Source organism: Aquarana catesbeiana, linkage group LG08 (genome assembly GCF_042186555.1).
Source record: "Aquarana catesbeiana isolate 2022-GZ linkage group LG08, ASM4218655v1, whole genome shotgun sequence".
In the NCBI taxonomy this organism is placed as follows: domain Eukaryota; kingdom Metazoa; phylum Chordata; class Amphibia; order Anura; family Ranidae; genus Aquarana; species Aquarana catesbeiana.
Window position 1 is genome coordinate 276,622,366 of NC_133331.1, and position 8,110 is coordinate 276,630,475.

The window sequence follows — 8,110 nt, forward strand, 5'->3', positions numbered from 1 at the left end:
CACCTACAAGTGTTACCTATCATTGCTCATTAATGCCGCCTATTAGTGCCCATCAATTCTGCCTATCAGCACCACCTATCTGTGCTCATTAATGCCACCTAACTGCGTCCATCAGTGCCACCTATCAGTACTCTTCAATTCTGTCCATCAATACTGCCTGAGTTCTGCCTATCAGTGTTCCTCAGTGCCCATCAGTACCATCTATCAGTGCCCATCAATGCCACCTATCAGTGCACATTAGTGCCTCCTATCAGTGCTGCCTATCAGTGCTCATCAATGTGGCCTATCAGTGCCTCCTATCAGTGCTCATCAGTGCCTTCTATCAGTGCTCATCAGTGCCTTCTATCAGTGCTTATCAGTGCTCAACAGTGCCTTCTATCAGTGCTCATCAGTGCCTTCTATCAGTGCCTTCTGTCAGTGCTCATCAGTGCCTTCTATCAGTGCCGTCTATCAGTGCTCATCAGTGCCTTATTTCAGTGCTCATCAGTGCCGTCTATCAGTGCCTTCTATCAGTGCTCATCAGTGCCTTCTATCAGTGCTGTCTATCAGTGCTTATCAGTGCCTGCTATTAGTGCTCATCAGTGCCTTCTATTAGTGCTCATCAGTGCCTTCTATCAGTGCTCATCAGTGCCATCTATCAGTGCTCATTAGTGCCGTCTATCAGTGCTCATCAGTGCCGTCTATCAGTGCTCATCAGTGCCTGCTATTGGTGCTCATCAGTGCCTTCTATCAGTGCTCATCAGTGCCATCTATCAGTGCTCATCAGTGCCGTCTATCAGTGCTCATCAGTGCCGTCTATCTACCCTTCTCCCCCTCCCGTCTCCTGTGTGCTCCGTGGGCAGTCAAGTGTGAAGCTAAGGAACTCACATTTCCCGTGGAGCACACAGGAGAGGGGAGGGGGGAGAAGGGGGAGAAGGGAGATCAGCTGTGTGTCCTCTCTCATCTGTGCCAGAGAGGACCGACAAATAGAACATTAATGCCGCCGGTGTCTCTGTTGTGCTATTAATCTATGACACACGATCTCCACTCAGAGCGTGTGTGAAGATCAACCCCGCTGGGCCCCCCCACAATGGCGGAATGCTGGGCCCAGTCGCAACTGCGACTGTTGCGACCCTGGTAATTCTGCCACTGCTGCCAGCTTGTGCTAAAGGAAACATTTTTACATCTAAAACTTGTTTAAACGATTCATTAATTTATTGCTGATTGAAACCCACCGCCCAGTTTGTTCCAAATACAGACTCTGGTATACAGAGGAGTGGGAGTATATAGAAGGACGCCATGATGGAGAAGCGGCCGCCCCTCACATCACCGGGTAAGAGGAGACTTTTATTTCTTGTAAAGGAGAGAAGAGTATTGAGGATCCCCCTAGATACACACATCCTCTGATATAAAGACATAGAAACAATGTATTCAGTCAGTGTGTGTGTTTCCTACAGGTGGATCCAGTAACAGAAATACCCCAGAGAGATGTCCCCATCCTCTGTATTCCCGGGACTCCACACAGGAACATCAGGAGATCCCTAAAGAGGGTCCGGTAGATGGGACTGAGGCTCTTCATTCAAACTGGTATACTGTTTGATTATGAGTTACTGTTAACATTGTTTTATTGTGTTTTATCTAGAGAGGAGACCTGATTATCATTAAAGTTAAAGCTGAAGAAGATCCATGTGTGAGGGGTGATTGCCCATGTAAGGAGGAGGAAGGTCCTCCAGAGATCAGCACAGGTGAGCAATAAACACTAAATCCAGAGAAGAGTCCCAGATTTGCCTTGTTCGGTCACTACAACAATCTCTTATTTTTTAATGGCACCACAAACAAAAAAAACCTGCAAAAACGCACTTGGCTCAGTGCCCTAAAAAATAGACAAGCTACTTTAATGCCAAACGCGTTGCGTCCCTCGGGTGTGAATACAGTCCCAATCCAGAGAAGAGTCCCAGATTCTCCTTGTTCAGTCACTACAACAATCTCTTCTTCCCCCCCCTCCTCTGTCAGTAGACAGTAATGGGGAGACAGTATGTGCCCAGTGGGGGAGTCAGGAGACATCAGCCTCTATTAAGCTGGGTATGCACACAGTTTTTTTTTCATTCAGCCAGCGGGTTAAACAAATAAAAATGAACAGATCTCTACATAGGCACAAACGATGTTGATGCAGGGATCTCGCCCACTGTGCTATTGTATTCTGACAGGGAGGACCCCCCACCCCAGGATACACTGGCTACAAGAGCTGATCGAATGCTGGTTTTCCAGCATTAGTATGCTAATAAAGGCAACCCTACACCCCAAATTACAATATCAAAGTGAAACAAAATAAAACCATACATACAGTACAAATAATACAATAAGAAAGTGCATCTAATATATAAACAATTCCCACATTGCAATATCAAGTATAAATAGTGATGTATACAGATATTACAATAAAAATTGCTTCCTAAGTCACCCAATAAATAAACAGTTCCAATAATGCAATAAAGAGTCCAATGTGATAATAATATCCAGCACTCTTGAAATGAAGTGTTCTAAAGTTAATGCTGCCACCTTTCACCGTGCCCACTAAAGCTTATTATAAGCTCACCAGAATATCATGACCCTTTGCATATGAGTGGTCAAGAAAAGCATGTACACTATATTATCACACGCACATGAACTTTAATGGCATCCCAGTCTAATGCCCTGTACACACGGTCGGACATTGATCAGACATTCCGACAACAAAATCCATGGATTTTTTCCGACGGATGTTGGCTCAAACTTGTCTTGCATACACACGGTCACACAAAGTTGTCGGAAAATCCGATCGTTCTGAACGTGGTGACGTAAAACACGTACGTCGGGACTATAAACGGGGCAGTGGCCAATAGCTTTTGTCTCTTAAGTTATTCTGAGCAGCACTTTGTGCGTCGGATTTGTGTACACACGATCGGAATTTCCGACAATGGATTTTGTTGTCGTAAAATTTTATAGTCTGCTCTCAAACTTTGTGTGTCGAAAAATCCGATGGAGAATGTGTGATGGAGCCTACACACGGTCGGAATTTCCGACAACAAGGTCCTATCACACATTTTCCGTCGGAAAATCTGACCGTGTGTACAGGGAATAAGTCTGTAGGGTTCAATATTGAGTTGGCCCACCCTTTGCAGCTATAACAGCTTCAACTCTTCTGGGAAGGCCGTCCACAAGGTTTAGGAGTGTGTCTATGGGAATGTTTGACCATTCTTCCAGAAGTGCATTTGTGAGGTCAGGCACTGATGTTGGACGAGAAGGCCTGGATGAGCGAGTTTGGGGTGGAGGAATTTGACTGGCCTGCACAGAGTCCTGATCTCAGCCCGTTAGAACACCTTTGGTGTGAATTAGGGCAGAGACTGTGAGCCAGGCCTTCTCATCCAACATCAGTGCCTGACCTAACAAATGCGCTTCTGGAAGAATGGTCAAACATTCCCATAGACACACTCCTAAACCTTGTGGACAGCCTTCCCAGAAGAGTTGAAGCTGTTATAGCTGCAAAGGGTGGACCAACTCAATATTGAACCCCACAGACTAAGACTGGGATGCCATTAAAGTTCATGTGTGTAAAGCCAGGTGTCCCAATACTTTTGGTAATATAGTGTATGTATCTCCAGGCCGCTCCACTCCTCAACAATATTCAGGGTAGCTTTGAAAGTCCGATAAGTATAGCAGGTATGTATGTTTTTAAAATAAAAAAGCCTGCAATAGTGTAAAATTCGTAAACTCCCTGGCGGTATGATTATGTCAGATTTTTGCATCTCAAAGTGTTACAATTGTTTTGCATAGAAATTTGGCGTTTTATATTGTAGGCCTGTAATTCTTAGCAATGACACACTTAAATCTGTCCACCAAGAGTGTAGTAGATATCCCGGGTATGATAAAGTTTAAAACACAAAATCATAAATTCTAATATAATAAATAATTATAAAAAATAATAATATAATAATAATAATAAAATGAATTTCCCCACGATTCACTATCGCTCAATTCTGCAAGTGTTCTAATTTACTATCGCTGTTTTCTAGCTGGTCTAAAACCACTTTTGATGTAAAGGGACACTTTTTAGTTGCTATGGACAATCTCAAGTTTCCAGGCAGAAAGAACAGTATATATAATATAAAACTGCATGCAGGGCACTGGACAAACCACTAGGGACAAAAGGGATGTGAAATAATTTCATACAGTGATGTAAGATTACAGTGTACTGTATGTGTTATGAATTTTCAATTTTTTGAATTTGCCGCCAGGCTCTGCCCCCGTGCATCACAACGCTTGCAGGTAACGGAGCCCGGGACACAGAGGCATCGGGCGGAGGACAGAGCCCACGGACACCGCGGGGGAGAACATCGCAGGATCCTGGGGACAAGGTAAGTATACCGCTACAGGATCCTTCAATGCAATCCTGAGTGTGGCTCGGGTTTACCACTAATAGTACTGAAATTTAACCCCGAGCCACACTCGGGAAAACCGCCAGGGAGGTTAAAAAAAATATATTGACAAAAAGACTGCATTCATGGTTTATAAGATCTCAGAAAGCTTTAAGAAAACAGTTCTGGCCAGCATCCAACATAGACAGAGGGCAATCGGCATGCGTGAGGACGTCACCACACAGGCCACGCCCCAGCATGACCGTTTTCCAGCATGACCATTCGACAGAAAGCAGTCGTTAGACCGTCTTCTGTTGAACAGACAGCAGTACACACAGACCGAAAGTCGAGCCGTTCCTGCTGAACCAGCCAATGTTCGGTCCGTGTATACCTAGCTTTAGACTCCGGCTCTCCTCCTCACATCATGTCATTGTGTGTTACCATTGACGTGACCAGTCTCCCCCCCACACACACTGTCTGGGGTCTCCCATATGTCATAGTCATAGAGCCACCAACCTATATATTGATTTTCCCATAGAGAGTTTTTTCTTCTCTGAGCTGAAAACTGAAAGGACAGAGAGGAGATCTTAAAACAGGGTTTTATATTCTTTAACTGGTTTTAGTTTTAGAGACTGAAAATTAGATTCTTATTTTATCTCCAGATGGACAGTACAGAAGGTACAATTTAGAGGAAGATCCTACCACATCTGATTCTTCAGAGGAAAGCCCCATCACACCAGAGCGCCACCCAGTGGTTCACAGTGCAGATCTGAGCTCCAATCCCTCTACACATGGTGGGGATTTCTATGATCATCCACCTCTTGCCACCCATCAGACCGCCAATGGAAGGCAAAAAATATTCCCATGAGTGTGGGAGAAGTTTTACTGAGGAAGAAATACTAAGAAAACATCAGAAAAGTAATATTCATGCACTGAGTGTAGGAAATCTTTTATTCAGAAATGTCTGCTCCAGAGACACGAAGCAAAGACATGGCAACGCTAAGCTGTTTTCCTGTTCCGAATGCGGGAAATATTTTGTGCAGGATTTTGTCTGACATCAGAGAACGCACACGGGTGAGAAGCCATTTTCATTCTTCTGAATGTGGGAAAAGTTTTTCCCGGAGACATAACTTCATCACACATGAAAAAGCTCACACTGGGGAGAAACCTTATTCATGTTTGGATTGTGGCAAATGTTTCAGCGAGAGGTCAACCTTTGTCCTCCACAAGCAAACGCAGAGAAACCATTCTCCTGTGGCAAATGTTTTAGGCAGAGCAGCTCTCGCCTGCGATCTCACATGGGGAAGATGCTCTTTGCGTGTGATGAATTTTTTACTTGGAAGAAACAGCTGATTACACATAAGAGAAGTCACACGGGGAGAAGCCTTATTCTTGCTCAGAATGCAAAAAGTGTTTCACAGAAAAATCCAACCTCGCCATTCACTAGAGAATTCATTGATCTGAGAAGCCGTTCTCATGCAAGGAATGATGCTTTAGCGACAGGACTAAACTCATCAATCATCAGAGGACTCACACGGGAGAGAAACTGTATTCATGCCTGAAGTACGGCAGGTGTTTCTCCCAGAAAACATCGCTTATTAGGCACGAAAAGGTTCACACGGGCAAGAAGCCATATTCATGTTCACAATGTGGAAAGTGTTTTACTGACAGATAGCACCTTGTCATGCATCACCGAGTTCATTCTGGTGACCGCCCCTATTCATGCTATTAGTGTGGAAGGGCCTTTATGTAGAAATCAGATCTGATTAGGCATGAGAAAGTCCACTCTGGCAATTATCCCTATGCCTGTTCTGAATGTGGAAAGTGTCTTACCAACAGGGCATACCTCATCACACAACACAGAGTTCATACCAGTGATCGCCAATATTCATGTCCCGAATGTGAGATGGGCTTTATGCAGAAATCAGATCTTATTAGGCATGAGAAAGACCACAGTGATGGACGTGCATATCCATGTTCAGAATGTGGGAAACAGTTTTTACATCAGTTGTCCCTTGTGTCGCATCTCAGTTCCCATGGGGGGCAAGAGATTCCCTGGTCAGGGTGTGGCAGCTGAATTAAATCTTTTAATACCTCACTTAGAGGCACCTTTCTTTCTTCTACATTTCTCCAGAGTTGCTTCTCCTCCTCAAAAGCGCTGCCTGTGCCATCTCTCCAACATCACCCTACACCAGCCATCCACCTCCACAAGAGCGCCCTCACCTCTCCTTTCTGCAACTGAATCCCTGTATCCACTCCCTGTTTTCTGTAATCTGTGTTTTGAAACACACTTGCTGGTGATCATGGAATACACCGGCTATTCATCCTGAAACACCTGCTGGTAATCTTGATACACGGCAGCTGCTGTTCTTGAAACAAACCTGCTGGTGATTAGAGGTCGACCGATATGGGTTTTTCTCTGGCCGATGCCGATGCCGATATTTAGAAATCGCGGTGGCCGATGGCCGATATATGATGCCGATTTTTTTGGGCCGATATATTAGGCCGATTTTTTTTTTTTTTTCTTTTTTTTTCCCCCTTCATCTCATAAAATCTAACAGTTAGACCCCTTTCACACTGGGGCATTTTTTTTAGGGATAAAAATAGCGCCTGTAAAGTGCCAGTAAAACGGCTCCCCTGCAGTCTCAGTGTGAGATCCCGAGTGCTTTCACACTGAGGCGATGCGCTGGCAGGATGTAAAAAAAAAAGTCCTGCAAGCGGCATCTTTGGAGCGGTGTATACTGCTGCTCCACCACTCCTGCCCATTAAAATGAATGCGCACCGCTGCCGAAGCACCTGCATAACGTTTTGGCAGCAGCGCTTCATGGGCGCATTTAACCCCTTCCTCGGCCGCTAGCTGGGTTATAAGCGCCCCGCTAGCAGCCGAATAGCGCCGCTAAAATGACGGTAAAGCGCCGCTAAAACTAACAGCGTTTTACCGTCAACGCATGCCCGCTCCAGTGTGAAAGCAGCCTTAAGTAATAAGTGATACAGAAAATTTTTTTACATTTAAACATTTATTAAACAAAACAAACCTCCAATCAGTTCACTTGTATGTAGAATTTAGATTAAAAAAAAATAACTATATCTTAAATATTAAATACACAAAAACAAGTAATCAAAACTTTTGGACGAAAAAAAAAATGGGCTAACTTTACTGTTTATTTTTTATTTTTTTTAATTAGTGTATTTTTTAAAAAAAAATTGCGTTTGAAAGACCGCTGCGCAAATACCGTGTGACATAAAATATTGCAACAACCGCTATTTTATTCCCTAGGGTCTCTGCTAAAAAAAATATATATAATGTTTGGGGGTTCTAAGTGATTTTCTAGCAGAAAATACAGGATTTTTACTTGTAAGCAACAAGTGTCAGAAAAGATTTAGTCTTTAAATGGTTAAACTGAGAAATTCTCCACGGAGTTCAGTCTATTGATAAAAAGAACCCGAAGAGATACAAATGTATCTTCTTATCAGACTTGGCAGGCTGCCCAGAGGAGGAGAGAAAACAAACTTCAAACAGCTTGCAATTGACTTCTATTACAGAAGTCATTTGCAAGTCCCGCTGAAGTTATAATCGGCTTTTTTTATCAGCACAATCGGCCGATGCCGATTAAGTAAAAAAAGCCAAATATCGGCCGATATATCGGCCGGCCGATATATCGGTCGACCTCTACTGGTGATCCTAGAACACACCTGCTGGTGATCATGGAATACAGATGCAGGTGATGCTAGAACAC

General features: G+C 43.8%; 1 long non-coding RNA gene across 1 annotated transcript; it reads left to right on the forward strand.

Moving 5' to 3' along the window:
- The first annotated feature begins 1,266 nt into the window (after nt 1-1,266).
- Nucleotides 1,267-6,704, forward strand: LOC141106544 (uncharacterized). Its single transcript, XR_012235732.1, has 3 exons — nt 1,267-1,312; nt 1,622-1,724; nt 5,036-6,704. It is a non-coding gene; the product is annotated as an uncharacterized lncRNA (long non-coding RNA).
- Nucleotides 6,705-8,110: the final 1,406 nt, after the last annotated feature.